Raw genomic sequence first — 16,062 nt, 5'->3', positions numbered from 1 at the left:
GATTGGATTTCACTCAAAACTCACCAAATGACTCCTCCCACCATATTATGATGTTGCCCAAGTTTTGGGCTCGATCCGAACTCAATCGGTGTGAGGAATTGGACAATTCAAGTTCAACGGCAGTTCGTTCCTAATTGGAGTTGTTGGTGTGTTCCATATTTCTAGCGATTGGATTTCACTCAAAACTCAGCAAATGACTCCTCCCACCGTATTACGATGTTGCACAAGTTTGGGGTTCCATCCGAAATCAATAGGTGTTCCAAATAGGACAATTCAAGTTCAACGGCAGTTCGTTCCTAATTGGAGTGGTTGGTGTATTCCATACTTCTAGCGATTGGATTTCACTCAAAACTCACCAAATGACTCCTCCCACCATATTATGTTGTTGCCCAAGTTTTGGGATCGATCCGAAATCAATAGGTGTTCCAAATTGGACAATTCAAGTTCAACGGCAGTTCGTTCCTAATTGGAGTGGTTGGTGTATTCCATACTTCTTGCGATTGGATTTCACTCAAAACTCACCAAATGACTCCTCCCACCATATTATGATGTTGCCCAAGTTTGGGGTTCGATCCGAAATCAATAGGTGTGAGAAATTGGACAATTCAAGTTCAACGGCAGTTCGTTCCTAATTGGAGTGGTTGGTGTATTCAATACTTCTAGAAATTGGATTTCACTCAAAACTCCCCAAATGACTCCTCCCACCATATTACGATGTTGCCCAAGTTTTGGGCTCAATCCGAAATCAATAGGTTTTCCAAATTGGACAATTCAAGTTCAACGGCAGTTCGTTCCTAATTGGAGTGGTTGTTGTATTCCATACTTCTAGCGATTGGATTTCACTCAAAACTCACCAATTGACTCCTCCCACCATATTACGATGTTGCCCTAGTTTTGGGTTCGATCAGAAATCAATAGGTGTTCCAAATTGGACAATTCAAGTTCAACGACAGTTCGTTCCTAATTGGAATGTTTGGTGTATTCCATACTTCTAGCGATTGGATTTCACTCAAAACTCACCAATTGACTCCTCCCACCATATTATGATGTTGCCCAAGTTTTGGGCTCTATCTGAAATCAATAGGTGTTCCAAATTGGACAATTCAAGTTCAACGGTAGTTCGTTCCTAATTGGAGTGGTTGGTGTATTCCATACTTCTAGCCATTGGATTTCACTCAAAACTCACCAAATGACTCCTCCCACCATATTATGATGTTGCCCAAGTTTTGGGCTCGATCCGAAATCAATAGGTGTTCCAAATTGGACAATTCAAGTTCAACGGCAGTTCGTTCCTAATTGGAGTGGTTGGTGTACTCCATACTTCTAGCGATTGGATTTCACTCAAAACTCACCAAATCACTCCTCCCACCATATTATGATGTTGCCCAAGTTTTGGGCTCGATTCGAACTCAATCGGTGTGAGGAATTGGACAATTCAAGTTCAACGACAGTTCGTTCCTAATTGGAGTTGTTGGTGTGTTCCATATTTCTAGCGATTGGATTTCAGTCAAAACTAACCAATTGACTCCTCCCACCATATTATGATGTTGGCCAAGTTTTGGGCTCTATCCGAAATCAATAGGTGTTCCAAATTGGACAATTCAAGTTCAACGGCAGTTCGTTCCTAATTGGAGTGGTTGGTGTATTCCATACTTCTAGCGATTGGATTTCACTCAAAACTCACCAAATGATTCTCCCACCATATTATGATGTTGCTCCAGTTTTGGGCTCGATCCGAAATCAATAGGTGTTCCAAATTGGACAATTCAAGTTCAACGGCAGTTCGTTCCTAATTGGAGTGGTTGGTGTATTCCATACTTTTAGCGATTGGATTTCACTCAAAACTCACCAAATGACTCCTCCCACCACATTATGATGTTGCCCAAGTTTTGGGCTCGATCCGAACTCAATCGGTGTGAGGAATTGGACAATTCAAGTTCAACGGCAGTTCGTTCCTAATTGGAGTTGTTGGTGTGTTCCATATTTCTAGCGATTGGATTTCACTCAAAACTCAGCAAATGACTCCTCCCACCGTATTACGATGTTGCACAAGTTTGGGGTTCCATCCGAAATCAATAGGTGTTCCAAATAGGACAATTCAAGTTCAACGGCAGTTCGTTCCTAATTGGAGTGGTTGGTGTATTCCATACTTCTAGCGATTGGATTTCACTCAAAACTCACCAAATGACTCCTCCCACCATATTATGTTGTTGCCCAAGTTTTGGGATCGATCCGAAATCAATAGGTGTTCCAAATTGGACAATTCAAGTTCAACGGCAGTTCGTTCCTAATTGGAGTGGTTGGTGTATTCCATACTTCTTGCGATTGGATTTCACTCAAAACTCACCAAATGACTCCTCCCACCATATTATGATGTTGCCCAAGTTTGGGGCTCGATCCGAAATCAATAGGTGTGAGAAATTGGACAATTCAAGTTCAACGACAGTTCGTTCCAAATTGGAGTGGTTGGTGTATTCAATACTTCTGGAAATTGGATTTCACTCAAAACTCCCCAAATGACTCCTCCCACCATATTATGATGTTGCCCAAGTTTTGGGCTCGATCCGAAATCAATAGGTTTTCCAAATTGGACAATTCAAGTTCAACGGCAGTTCGTTCCTAATTGGAGTGGTTGGTGTATTCCATACTTCTAGCGATTAGATTTCACTCAAAGCTCACCAAATGAGTCCTCCCACCATATTACGATGTTGCCCAAGTTTTGGGCTCGATCAGAAATCAATAGGTGTTCCAAATTGGACAATTCAAGTTCAACGGCAGTTCGTTCCTAATTGGAATGGTTGGTGTATTCCATACTTCTAGCGATTGGATTTCACTCAAAACTCACCAATTGACTCCTCCCACCATATTATGATGTTGGCCAAGTTTTGGGCTCTATCCGAAATCAATAGGTGTTCCAAATTGGACAATTCAAATTCAACGGCAGTTCGTTCCTAATTGGAGTGGTTGGTGTATTCCATACTTCTAGCGATTGGATTTCACTCAAAACTCACCAAATGACTCCTCCCACCAAATTATGTTGTTGCCCAAGTTTTGGGGTCGATCCGAAATCAATAGGTTTGAGAAATTGGACAATTCAAGTTCAACGGCAGTTCGTTCCTAATTGGAGTGGTTGGTGTATTCCATACTTCTAGCGATTGGATTTCCCTCAAAACTCACCATATGACTCCTCCCACCATATTATGATGTTGCCCAAGTTTTGGGCTTGATCCGAAATCAATAGGTGTTCCAAATTGGACAATTCAAGTTCAACGGCAGTTCGTTCCTAATTGGAGTGGTTGGTGTATTCCATACTTCTAGCGATTGGATTTCACTCAAAACTCACCAATTGACTCCTCCCACCATATTACGATGTTGCCCAAGTTTTGGCCTCGATCAGAAATCAATAGGTGTTCCAAATTGGACAAATCAAGTTCAACGGCAGTTCGTTCCTAATTGGAATGGTTGGTGTATTCCATACTTCTAGCGATTGGATTTCACTCAAAACTCACCAATTGACTCCTCCCACCATATTATGATGTTGGCCAAGTTTTGGGCTCTATCCGAAATCAATAGGTGTTCCAAATTGGACAATTCAAATTCAACGGCAGTTCGTTCCTAATTGGAGTGGTTGGTGTATTCCATACTTCTAGCGATTGGATTTCACTCAAAACTCACCAAATGACTCCTCCCACCAAATTATGTTGTTGCCCAAGTTTTGGGCTCGATCTGAAATCAATAGGTTTGAGAAATTGGACAATTCAAGTTCAACGGCAGTTCGTTCCTAATTGGAGTGGTTGGTGTATTCCATACTTCTAGCGATTGGATTTCCCTCAAAACTCACCAAATGACTCCTCCCACCAAATTATGATGTTGCCCAAGTTATGGGCTCGATCCGAAATCAATAGGTGTGAGAAATTGGACAATTCAAGTTCAACGGCAGTTCGTTCCTAATTGGAGTGGTTGGTGTATTCCATACTTCTAGCAATTCGATTTCACTCAAAACTCACCATATGACTCCTCCCACCATATTATGATGTTGCCCAAGTTTTGGGCTCGATCCGAAATCAATAGGTGTTCCAAATTGGACAATTCAAGTTCAACGGCAGTTCTTTCCTAATTGGAGTGGTTGGTGTATTCCATACTTCTAGCGATTGGATTTCACTCAAAACTCACCAATTGACTCCTCCCACCATATTATGATGTTGCCCAAGTTTTGGGTTCGATCCGAAATCAATAGGTGTTCCAAATTGGACAATTCAAGTTCAACGGCAGTTCGTTCCTAATTGGAGTGGTTGGTGTATTCCATACTTCTAGCGATTGGATTTCACTCAAAACTCACCAATTGACTCCTCCCACCATATTATGATGTTGCCCAAGTTTTGGGTTCGATCCGAAATCAATAGGTGTTCCAAATTGGACAATTCAAGTTCAACGGCAGTTCGTTCCTAATTGGAGTGGTTGGTGTATTCCATACTTCTAGCGATTGGATTTCACTCAAAACTCACCAATTGACTCCTCCCACCATATTATGATGTTGCCCAAGTTTTGGGTTCGATCCGAAATCAATAGGTGTTCCAAATTGGACAATTCAAGTTCAACGGCAGTTCGTTCCTAATTGGAGTGGTTGGTGTATTCCATACTTCTAGCGATTGGATTTCACTCAAAACTCACCAAATGACTCCTCCCACCATATTATGATGTTGCCCAAGTTCTGGGCTCGATCCCAAATCAATAGCTGTTCCAAATTGGACAATTCAAGTTCAACGGCAGTTCGTTCCTAATTGGAGTGGTTGGTGTATTCCATACTTCTAGCGATTGGATTTCACTCAAAATTCACCAAATGACTCCTCCCACCATATTATGATGTTTCCCAAGTTTTGGGCTCGATCCAAAATCAATAGGTGTTCCAAATTGGACAATTCATGTTCAACGGCAGTTCGTTCCTAATTGGGGTGGTTGGTGTATTCCATACTTCTAGCGATTGGATTTCACTCAAAACTCACCAAATGACTCCTCCCACCATATTATGATGTTGCCCAAGTTTGGGGCTCGATCCGAAATCAATAGGTGTGAGAAATTGGACAATTCAAGTTCAACGGCAGTTCGTTCCTAATTGGAGTGGTTGGTGTATTCCATACTTCTAGCGATTGGATTTCACTCAAAACTCACCAATTGACTCCTCCCACCATATTATGATGTTGCCCAAGTTTTGGGTTCAATCCGAAATCAATAGGTGTTCCAAATTGGACAATTCAAGTTCAACGGCAGTTCGTTCCTAATTGGAGTGGTTGGTGTATTCCATACTTCTAGCAATTGGATTTCACTCAAAATTCACCAAATGACTCCTCCCACCAAATTATGATGTTGCCCAAGTTATGGGCTCGATCCGAAATCAATAGGTGTGAGAAATTGGACAATTCAAGTTCAACGGCAGTTCGTTCCTAATTGGAGTGGTTGGTGTATTCCATACTTCTAGCGATTCGATTTCACTCAAAACTCACCATATGACTCCTCCCACCATATTATGATGTTGCCCAAGTTTTGGGCTCGATCCGAAATCAATAGGTGTTCCAAATTGGACAATTCAAGTTCAACGGCAGTTCGTTCCTAATTGGAGTGGTTGGTGTATTCCATACTTCTAGCGATTGGATTTCACTCAAAACTCACCAATTGACTCCTCCCACCATATTATGATGTTGCCCAAGTTTTGGGTTCGATCCGAAATCAATAAGTGTTCCAAATTGGACAATTCAAGTTCAACGGCAGTTCGTTCCTAATTGGAGTGGTTGGTGTATTCCATACTTCTAGCAATTGGATTTCACTCAAAACTCACCAAATGACTCCTCCCACCAAATTATGATGTTTCCCAAGTTATGGGCTCGATTCGAAATCAATAGGTGTGAGAAATTGGACAATTCAAGTTCAACGGCAGTTCGTTCCTAATTGGAGTGGTTGGTGTATTCCATACTTCTAGCGATTCGATTTCACTCAAAACTCACCGTATGACTCCTCCCACCATATTATGATGTTGCCCAAGTTTTGGGCTCGATCCGAAATCAATAGGTGTTCCAAATTGGACAATTCAAGTTCAACGGCAGTTCGTTCCTAATTGGAGTGGTTGGTGTATTCCATACTTCTAGCGATTGGATTTCACTCAAAACTCACCAAATGACTCCTCCCACCATATTATGATGTTGCACAAGTTTGGGGTTCCATCCGAAATCAATAGGTGTGAGAAATTGGACAATTCAAGTTCAACGGCAGTTCGTTCCTAATTGGAGTGGTTGGTGTATTCCATACTTCTAGCGATTGGATTTCACTCAAAACTCACCAAATGACTCCTCCCACCATATTATGATGTTGCCCAAGTTTTGGGCTCGATCCGAAATCAATAGGTGTTCCAAGTTGGACAATTCAAGTTCAACGGCAGTTCGTTCCTAATTGGAGTGGTTGGTGTATTCCATACTTCTAGCGATTGGATTTCACTCAAAGCTGTTGTTAATTATTATGTTAACTCGCAATTGTATGGGGCAATTAGTAATATAGCAAGATAAGTACGAGGTCGTACCCACGAAGACTGAGAAGTTCAAATTAGTTATGTACGTAGATTACCGAATTCAAGAAGTTAGGAAGTTAAGTCTAAAACAGAAATTAAAGTGAGAGTGATTGTGATTGTGAAAGGAAGTGAGCAAACTGAAATTGCGAATGAAAGCAAATAAACAAGTGTAACAAAGAGTGGTTTTAAGAGTTGGAAAACAGATTTGGAGACTAGGGCATTCGAATCACCATAACAATTCAATTCTGGGTTATATGGAGTCAAGTAACAAGTCTAATTCAGATTCAAAGATTGGTTCTAGCTAAAGTATGATTAGGCCATGGTGTTTGATCCTAACCTTGTGTTCCTAATTCCCTAATTTGATCATTTGTTGTCTAACCTAAAATTAAGCATTAGGAACCCATTAAGCATAGAAGAACAATTTAAACAACCAAGCATGTATCTAATCCCTGTTGTCGAATGTCCATACATACTCTTCCTATTCATAGTTCAATTCGAATTAAAGCATGGTGTCTACTCTTAATTCAAACCAAGATAGTTAACAAACAAGTTCTAATGGTGATCAATCATTCAAACAAGCATGTTAACATATAAGCATAATGAATAAGAATATGAATCATGAATCAAACTTGAAACTCCAAACTTATAAACCCAGAATATTCATGTTAGGTTACATTGAAGCCCTAGTTATGGATTTAGTTACTCATAATGGAAAAGAAACTAAAATAGAAATGGGAAAACATAATGAATGCCATAAGAGTAGAAAAACCCTTTTCTGAAGTTCTTGTAGTGTCCAATGCTTCTCCAAGAGCTTCTCCACATCTAGAAGGATGTATGAAGGATATGGAGGTGATTTGAGATGAGCTTGAGTGAGTGGTGATGGATGAGAAAGAGGAAATTCGTAGGGAAATGGAAGGGAGGTTTTCTGGAGCTGTTTTGGTGATTTTGGGGCAGTTTAGAGTATTGGGTTGATTGCTTGAGTGTTTGGGGTTGTGGGAATGTATGAGGATGATTTCTGGATGATGGAAGTGTGGAGGATGGCTGAAGTGAATTTTGTAGCTTGAAGACTCCTCTATTTATAGGGCTAAGAGGGAGGAACATCATGATGAAATCCGACACCACCATTCCTCATTTAATACAACCCATAACTCCCACTTCATCTTGTCTATGTTAGTGTGGTTGGAATCAATCCCATCCCATACTTCTTTTGCTGCACCTCAAGCTTTCTTCACATGGGATCAAAGGTGATCAATTGTGGCTGCCTTTTGCTGCCAACCCATGTGGTCTTCTTTTGGTTGTTGAACAAAAACGAGTCTTCTGAACCAGACTTGGTGTAGGAAGGCCAGAGATTTCAAAACGTATCCAATGGGGCTCAAATCTGGATATGTTATAGTAGACACCCATTGGAACAACTTCTATGAAGAAAGTATTCCCATCGGAGCAGTAGAAGTATGCGTTTTGGGCCTTGCAATTTGGCTGCCGAACAGAGACTGGAATTGACTTCATTTCATTTATGCTTTACATGCATGCACATGCTTTCTCTATAATAACTCCAGCATGTACCAACTTGATCCTTTAGAATTTCATAGCTGGAATGCCTCCCCACTTCACTCATTATGTTGGATCCAAAGTCAGTTGCAGCATGGGTGAGGCACATGGAGGCACATGACAAAGCTGGCAGCTGCAAACCCTCCTGAGCAGGGTTGAGTGTTGGGCGGGCTGAGCACTCCACAAATGTCCAATTGGGCTGAAATTTGGATATGTTGTACTAGACACCCATTGGAACACGTTTCATGAAGATCTTCACCTCATCCAAGCCCCATAGCATGCTGATCCAAGGCCAAGAAGCTGACCTACGAAATTGGGCTGGAAAGGAGTTGTAGCCAAAATGTGTTTGTCTTTAAGCCCTTCTTCCATTCACCCAAATCAAGCCTTAACATGCATGGATTGCATCATTTCCTATCCAAAGTCATCATTGTTACCTAAATGTCAATTAACTGAAAGATAAACACAAAAAGGATTAAAAGCACAAGTTTAACTCAAACACATAGCCAAATCATAAGCTAGAAGGGTACAAAATGATATACAATTATGAACCGATCAAAAGCTCACCAAATGACTCCTCCCACCATATTATGATGTTGCCCAAGTTTGGGGCTCGATCCGAAATCAATAGGTGTGAGAAATTGGACAATTCAAGTTCAACGGCAGTTCGTTCCTAATTGGAGTGGTTGGTGTATTCAATACTTCTAGAAATTGGATTTCACTCAAAACTCCCCAAATGACTCCTCCCACCATATTATGATGTTGCCCAAGTTTTGGGCTCGATCCGAAATCAATAGGTGTTCCAAATTGGACAATTCAAGTTCAACGGCAGTTCGTTCCTAATTGGAGTGGTTGGTGTATTCCATACTTCTAGCGATTGGATTTCACTCAAAACTCACCAATTGACTCCTCCCACCATATTACGATGTTGCCCAAGTTTTGGGCTCGATCAGAAATCAAAAGGTGTTCCAAATTGGACAATTCAAGTTCAACGGCAGTTCGTTCCTAATTGGAATGGTTGGTGTATTCCATACTTCTAGCGATTGGATTTCACTCAAAACTCACAAATTGACTCCTCCCACCATATTATGATGTTGGCCAAGTTTTGGGCTCTATCCGAAATCAATAGGTGTTCCAAATTGGACAATTCAAGTTCAACGGCAGTACGTTCCTAATTGGAGTGGTTGGTGTATTCCATACTTCTAGCGATTGGATTTCACTCAAAACTCAGCAAATGACTCCTCCCACCAAATTATGATGTTGCCCAAGTTTTGGGCTCGATCCGAAATCAATAGGTTTGAGAAATTGGACAATTCAAGTTCAACGGCAGTTCGATCCTAATTGGAGTGGTTGGTGTATTCCATACTTCTAGCGATTGGATTTCTCTCAAAACTCACCATATGACTCCTCCCACCATATTATGATGTTGCCCAAGTTTTGGGTTCGATCCGAAATCAATAGGTGTTCCAAATTGGGCAATTCAAGTTCAACGACAGTTCGTTCCTAATTGGAGTGGTTGGTGTATTCCATACTTCTAGCGATTGGATTTCACTCAAAACTCAACAAATGACTCCTCCCACCATATTATGATGTTGCACAAGTTTGGGGTTCTGTTGCGTAGATTTAGCTCCACCAAAATGGATTAAGCTGCATCCTCAACTTGTGATACTCGCAAGTGCACGAGCCGTTGGTAGTTTAGCGTATGTAAGTGCGAGGTCGATTCCACAGGGATTGGTGATTGAATGATCCAATTTAGTTTCCCTACACAAAACAGAAATGAAAAAGAGGAAATAAATAAAACAAGGAAGAAAGAAATAAGTAACTCAAGCAAATAAGTTCCCAAGTTCAATTAGATTAATGGATTGATTCTAGCTAAAGTATGATTAAGCCATGGTGTGTGGTCATAACCTTGTGTTCCTAATTCCCTAATTTGATCATTTGTTGTCTAACCTAAAATTAAGCATTAGGAACCCATTAAGCATAGAAGAACATTTTAAACAACCAAGCATGTATCTAATCCCTGTTGTCGAATGTCCATACATACTCTTCCTATTCATAGTTCAATTCGAATTAAAGCATGGTGTATACTCTTAATTCAAACCAAGATAGCTAACATGCAAGCCTAAATGGTGATCAATCATTCAAACTAGCATATTAACTTATAAGCATAATGAATAAGAACAAAAACCATAATTGAAACTTGGAAACTAATTCAACTTGAAAACTTAAGAAAAGAATTTACATAACAAAGAAAAATAAATTACAACTAAGAAAACATTAAGGAAACTAAGAGAACTTTGAGGAAGAAAGGAAGTGTTTGAGAACTTTGAGGAGGGAGAAGAAAGTGTTTGGGAACTTTAGAGAATTTTGGAAGAACATGTGTTTGAGAGCTTTGAGGATTTTGGAAGGGAATGTGTTTGTGAAGTGTTTGAGACATGAAGACTTTTGGAAGAGAAGGGAAGTAGAGAGATGTTTGATATTTAGTACAAAGAAAATTTAATAGAATGATCTTATTACAACAATTGAGAACTACAAAGGGAAACTAAGAGAATTTGAGGGAGAGAAGGGAAGGGAGCTCTAGAGAAGTGCTTGAGAGCTCCCCCCCTTGGGGTGTGTTTACAAGCTTAGAGAACTTCCCTATTTATAGGCCTAGGGGAAGTGAAAATCTGAATTCAAAATGGCTAATGCATACAACACTTGTTTTATAAAATCTGAAATGGTTGATGCACTTGTATTAGAAAATCTAAATTGGGTGATGCACTTGTATTAGAAAATCTTGAATTGGTTGATGCACTTCACCAATAGATCCCACCACCAGCCCTAGCTCATCTTCATGTCACCATGACCAAGCTTCCAACCAGAAATGATAGCTCATACCTAGCTCACCATGACCAAGCATCCAACCAGCACATGCTGAGGTCAGCATGACCAGCAACTTCAAGGGCTTACAACTTGGGCTTCTCTTAATCAAATTAGGACTTTAAGCACTTTAAATTGAAGTTCAGAATGTCTTCTTTCCAGCCATATGTTATTTGGGCCAATCCAAGGTCGGAGGAAGAAGATAAGGCCGAAACAAATTGCTAACTCATTTTCCGCGCTGATAAGATCCATCCTGAGCATGGTTCTGTGTTTGCTAGGTAACGGACTCCAAATTTATCCAATGGGGCTGAATTTTGGATATGTTATAGTACACACCAATTGGAACAACTTTCATGAAGAATGTGGCCTCATTCGAGCTATGTAGGTTGTTGAAACAATGCTTGCAATATGACCTACGGAACTGGACTGGCAGGGGGCTGTAGCCAAAATGAGTTTGTCTTTAAGCTCTTCTTCCCTTTATCCAAATCAGGCTTTAACATGCATGGATTGCATCATTTCCTATCCAAAGCCATCATTGTTCCCTAAAGCTGAAAGATAAACACAAAAAGGATTAAAAGTACAAGTTTAACTCAAAAACATAACCAAATCATAAGCTAGAAGGGTACAAAATGATATACAATTATGAACCGATCAAATACCCCCAAACCTAGATTTTGCTAGTCCTCGAGCAAAACAACACAAAACAAAGTTAAAAACAAAACAAGAAGTTAACTAGACCACTTTCGTAGGTAACTCGATTGCATTGAGCGTATGCAACAAGTCTTTAAACCTCTAGGCATCCCTAGTAGGAGGAGTTTTGTCTCCTGAGGGTTTAACAGTTACGATACCCACAAACGTTTTTCTAACTCTACAAAACAAAATGGTTAGAAAACTTATTAGATTTGTTAGTTCTTAAGCAAAACCAAAAACAAAAACAAACATAAAAATAAAAACAAAACACAAAACACAAAACACAAAAACAAAAAAAACAAAATCAAAATAAAAACTCAAAACAATCTTTCCGAACATTTTGTGAAGACAAATGACTCATGCACATGACTTAAACGTTTTGACAATAAAAGCTCAATTTTAGACATTATTCACAAAGCGGCAAAGTTCAAAACATAATATGCTCAAAGTGTAGTAGTGTGATAGCCAAATGCAACAAATTCCCCAATCTTAGTTTTCACACAATTTCAAAAATCATACAAAGCACAAATTCAACTTCAAATCTCACCAAAGTTGTCCTCTCACAAATGAATCACTCAGAAGAGGGCTATAATGCAACACTCAGTTATAAACATGAGATTAGAGTTAAACCATAAAGACTTAACTCAAAATAGAAAGATGAAGAACTTGCATTAATATGATCTCAAGAAGGATGCCAAACACTTAAAAGCAGAAAATGAATGCAATTCAACCACATGACATTTAAGATCAATTTAGGTCTTTAGTAAAGGTTGTAACTGGGCCAAGGGAGTAAGGTGAGTAAAAAATGAAAGGTATGGATAATACAAAGTCCAAGGAACTCACAATGTAAGAGCATAAAATAATTGTTTACAAGACTTCGAATCATCACGATTAGATTTTTTCTTTTACATGATCAAAACTCCTTATACCTTCATTTACATTGATTGATACTCCTTTCCTTTAATTGAACAAACACCAATTTATTTTGAAGGCCCAAAAATGAAATTTCAATCAACCACCACTTAAATTTTCTCTTTTCTTTCACCAATTGTGTGATTTTTTTTTTCTTCGAAATGTAACACCCATTCCCAAACTTAGTATGAAAAACACATCCCAATTAAAGCTCATGAGTTCCTTAGAAAGGTAAATATTTGTTTTTCGGGCTAAGGCGAGGAAATAAAATTGGTAAATGAAAGAAAAGGTTTACATGTAGGCTCAAAATGGTTAACAATGGAAAATCATGCTTAAGCATGCATAAGGTTAGCTTGAAAGGCACAAACGATCCAAAGAGGGCCTTAATATCACTTCTTAAATGTCATGAAATCAAATTGCATAAGAATGAATGACTTTTAAGTGTTCAACCAAATCAATGAATAATGAGATCAAACAACAACTTTGATGACAAGAAAATAAGAGTATGTATATAACACTCATGAATTGAAGTACAAGGCTCAAAAGCTCACTTTATATGGTTGGTTATATAAGTCTAATTTATGCTTCATACAATTCTTTAGATCATGCAAATCCTTTAATTGGAAAATTATGAAACAAATGGCAAGTTTAAAGAAGGTTTCAAGCATATCATGTTAGAACAATGCCAAATTAATTTTTTTTTTTTTAATTTTAATTTAATTTTTTTTTAATAAAGAAAAAAAACACTAAAAAAAAAATGAAATCCAATTTTCATTTAAGTCATGCAAACATTTATCACAATCTCATCAAATGTGTTCGGAAAGTGAATAAAATCAAAATAAAAATAAAAGCAAGACTCAAACAAAATAAAATAAAAATAAAAACAAGCAAAAAAATTAAATTAAATTAAGGAAAAAAATCAAATTTACATGCTAAACTCCAATACCCCCAAACCTAGAAATGAACATTGTCCTCAATGTTTAAAAATTAGGAACAAGCAATGTCATAGCAAGAAATGAAAGGTACTAAAGTAAATATAAATCACAAAACACACAAGAATTAAAATACACAAATAAAATAATTACAAAAATAAAAATTACAAAACAAACAAACAAACAAACAAAAAATGAAACAGTAAACCCTAATCACACAATTCTGAAACCCAAAAAAAAATTTGAAGCCCAAAGCCCACAATGAAATTAACCCACCTTGAAACCCAAACAAGGTGAAAAACCGACCCAAAATGAATTCTGAAGCCCACACATTTTATTATTATTATTTTTTTATTTAAAAAAAGAAGATAAAACGTGAATTATGAGCGCAAAGTGGGAATTCCGAAAAGAAAGCACGTGGTCCCTAATGTCGTCTCATGGATAGTCACGGGCAAAAAGCAGGAGCCACGTGTCGACGCATAGAGGCGCCGCAGACTCCACAAGCAGAAATTACGGGGCCATACAAAGTCGTGATGACTTTACTGAACGCGTCCGTTCAGAAAGGTCACGTCGAGATAAATGTGTTGGGTACGGTTGGGAAGCGAGAAGGTTGTGGGACTCGATGAATGCTGGAGATTCAGAAATGCTTAGACGCTGCAATGGCTAGGGTTTGTCAAAGACTATATCTATAAGAAGGAAAAAGAAGGGGATAAAAACAAAACCACAAACTCAGAAACACAAAAGAGAAAAGAAGAAAAAAGTGAGAAATCAAATGGCCTCTTCCTACCCATTTTCGTTGGATCTCAACCTAGCTCCACCGACTCAAACACGGGGCCAAGCAGCAGCACCAGTATGGATGCCCTACTTTGGCTCCTCACGGGGGCCTGTGTCTGTCACTGACTCAATACTCCTAGACAACGATGTTGCTATTGGAGTTGGCAGAAATTTAGTGACTCCCAAAGATATACATGTGTTCGGGACAAGGGATGACAACCGAGTCACGAGTGATGCCCTGGCACTGAGCGTGCAGAGTACAGCATGTGTTGCAAGTTTGGGTCATCGCCTACTTGCGAAGTCCCATGAGGTAGAGGTGCTGAAAGCTCAGTTGGCGGCGGAGCGAAGTATGGTTGAAGATTGTCAAAGTGCTATAAAGAGCTTAAAAAGGGAGAGGTCAAGGATAGTGGAGGTGAATCGACACCAGCTAGAAGTATTGCGGGACGAGAATAAAAACCTATCAAAGATGGTAGAGTTGTATTCTCGCGACATGCGAAAGCAGCTGGAGGACCTAGACCGACCGGGTAAACGCAAGCAAGCAGATCGCGAGAGTAGTTACGCTCAAGCTAAGATTGCGATCTTTGGGAGCTCAAGTGATGAGCCCCAAGAGGCTGTGCGTGAAGCCCCGGAAGAGGACAGCCAGAGGGCCAAACTCAAAGCTCCTATGGTCGAGACACCGAAGGCCAAGAAGAAATGATTTCAGTTTTTATTTAATTTCAAAGTGTATGTGTGTTTTTTTTTTTTTTTCTTTAATTGGGAAATAAAAACGTTAGCTATCTCAAAGAAACGATCGACCCTAAATTTAAAGAACGACAATCAAACAAAAACACGAAGACCCAAACAAGATTTTTTTTATTTTTTATTTTTAGTTAAGTAAATACACAAATAACTGCTTCTTCTTTTAAGAGAAAAACTTAAGGATGACCAGTTAAGGGCCTCAGAAAACACAGCCAGGGGTTCCGGGAAGGTTGGAGGGGTCACAATGGTCCCGCTTAAAACCCTAACTTCTTAGACACCGAAGGTGTCGCCTTAAAGAACTCCTAGACACTGTATAGACTGCGGTTGCTCACTGGAGTTACCAAAAATTTAGCTCCTTCAAAGAATATCCTATGAGTTTTAAATTATACTACCTAATTAAATAAAAAACAAAATAAATAAATAAATAAATAAACTGAAATAAACACGCAATTCAAACAAGAATTTAAAAGAAGAGTTGGGATTCTTGCACCAGGTGTCCAGACGCATCTTTAATTTTGTCTCTTCTTCCAACTACATTATTAAGAAACCTGTCAAACAAGAAGAAAATAATTGAAAATAAAATAAAATAAAATAAAATAAAATAAAAACTTAAAAAGCAAAAACACAAACATCAGAAAACAGGGAGGCAAAAGTAAGTGAAAGTGTAGACATGCTCCCTTTTAAAAAAAAACGTGCTCGCAATTTGCGCCAGAAATGAAGGGATCCGAGAGAAAAGAGCACAGGATAGCACCCTCGAGATCCGAAGTGCTTTCGGCTCCCTCGTCTGTATAAGTCTATTTAAACTCATCTCGGTGAAGTAGAAGAGTACCCCGCATTTCTTCCTGCAAATTCAGAGAAAAACATCAAAAAATCCAAAAACAAAACAATGGCATCCTCATGCACTCACCTTGATGATCTCAACCTTGAATTGTCCCTTGCGCCACCGAATGCGCAGATAAGGGCTCCTCAAAACCATGTCTTCCCAAACTCCACATATCATCATGGTACGGCCTCAAACTTTGCTGAGGTAATACCGAACTTTTCTGAGGCAGTGCC

This window comes from Prunus avium, chromosome 4, assembly GCF_965620075.1.
Source record: "Prunus avium chromosome 4, drPruAviu1.hap1.1, whole genome shotgun sequence".
NCBI lineage: Eukaryota > Viridiplantae > Streptophyta > Magnoliopsida > Rosales > Rosaceae > Prunus > Prunus avium.
Note: the sequence above shows the minus strand (reverse complement) of the source record.